Genomic DNA, 2,199 nt, shown 5'->3' on the forward strand with positions numbered 1-2,199 from the left:
ATACAAAAGGGAATAGGAAGGAGAACGAGAGAAAGAGGAAGAGAGAGAGCAACAGAAGGAAGCGGGTCGCGGCTGGATGAACAGTACCCGTATTTCCCCTAACCGCAACGACCGAGAGAAACAGCAGCCAGTCGACTCCTTCGACTCTGGTTATCCTTGTGCACGTCTTACGACCCAACCGGGTCCTATGCGCGCGCGTGTTTACACGTGTAAACCAGTACGTTTTCTGCGAGCGTCCGCGTAGTTAGCAAATTCAACCGTGGACCTTTGTCGATTACACTGCTTGTACCGCTGTCCCACAGAAGTGCTGGTTATTACAAGTGGATAAAGAAAGATTGCTTTTATCGCATGATGTTCGTGGAGTCAAAAAGAAACATTTTCAAATGTTTTGATTCTCGTGAGCACGTTTTCGGTATTAATAAAGTGCTTTAATGATAAGTACATTACGGTTACGCAAAGAGAAATGTTTGAAATGCATAAACCATTTATTTTGTTGACACGTAACCAACAAAAATTTTCTTACTTTTTCATTTTAAAATTGTATTATTCTAATAAACATTTGGTCATTCTAACGAAATATTTTCAATGTATATGTATAACATACACAAGGAAAAAAATATTTTAAATAAAATAAATAAATATTTATAAATATAAATAAAAAAAGTATTTTTTCAGTGTACTATAGAATTAATTAAGAGAGCCATTCTCTTTTCATTCTGTTATGTTTGTAGTTAATAGACAGGATGATCCATTACTTCGGGGTGATGGATTCCGGTTCCATTAGATAAATGAAGAGGCAATGTGTTTTTTCTTATCAAGTTGAAAGTAATTCGGGTTAGAGGATTAATCGTGGCACACCAGTCCGTAGATAGTGCAGATACAAGGTGTGTAGCGAGCTTTATGTTCTACTGCCCAACCGAGTGCCATACGACCTTAAATCCACGCTGGTCGTTGTCCATAAAGCGAAGGAACGATAATGATCCCCGTGGTGATTAGCTTCTGTTACTTGTTACCAGAGATTCTCTCGTAAGTTTCCTTCGCCTAACTTCCTCGCAACCATTTCTTACACGTTTTGTTATTAAATTAACAAATCATTATAAACCCTTAAAAGCACCTCTCGAGCAAAATTGATTTACGTTGAAATTTATAAAATCTTAATCGTAAAAAAAATTTTAGAAGTGATCCGGTTCATTATTAAAAATTCTATAAGGATTGAAATTAGGATAAATACTTTTTTGAAAAGCATTTCGCGACAATATAGAAATATGTAAAATACAGCACGGAACTTATTCGTAAGAATTTCCATTTTTACATTTGAAAACGTTATTCGCATATACACAATGAATCGCGTGTCTTTCATAACTTCCTTCTGTATCAATACCTCAACGCTCAGCATGTTCGAATTTTCCTGGTACGTTATGGAAGTGCATCGTCAAAACGCGGCCGATATATCTCGTTCTCGATATGTTGACTCGACGCCGGTACATGGAAAAAGAGAACTCTCTCTCTCTCTCTCTCTCTCTCTTTCTCTCTCTCCTAAATTATCGTGAGGAGATGCGATAGCCGTGGGACGGATGGATTCTCGCTTGTTCGATATAGCATACGGAAGTTCTTCGGGACAGAGGTCCTTTCGCCGGTTGCCAACCGACCGGGAACCCTCATCGCTCTAGTAACTCCCGCGTAAAGTATAACTTTGCAGTCACTGCAAGGCGGAAACGTCTCAAGCAGCTGTGCGCTAGCCGGCTTAGCCTGCCACTCTCTATCGCATCTCGATATCGTGTGGGATAGGTGATTTCTATTTAGAGCTGTTTACTGTACGCGAAATAGAAAACGTGCATGGCCGATAGACGGAACCGTACGTTTGGCAAGGGCCGCGAGAAGTTGAATTCCATCCTGGACGGTTGGATAGCAAGCGTTTCGATTGAAATTTCCTTCTCAGAAAATAGAGGGAACAGGATAAAGATTATTTTGATATACGAGGCAGAAGATGGATTTTTAAATAAACAAATTATTGTAAATATATAATGTATCATCGAAATACACCTTCTATTCGTTGCAGATCAAAAGAAATTAAAATGATCTAGAAAGATATATGCAAAAATATTTTTATTTTATAAATGTTTCAATCTTATTTGAAGGTATACACTCTAAAACATAGCGATGTCTATATAATTCTCATTGTAGTGGTGTTAATATTAA

This window comes from Trachymyrmex septentrionalis, unplaced genomic scaffold (genome assembly GCF_001594115.1).
Source record: "Trachymyrmex septentrionalis isolate Tsep2-gDNA-1 unplaced genomic scaffold, Tsep1.0 scaffold69, whole genome shotgun sequence".
Classification (NCBI taxonomy): Eukaryota; Metazoa; Arthropoda; class Insecta; order Hymenoptera; family Formicidae; genus Trachymyrmex; species Trachymyrmex septentrionalis.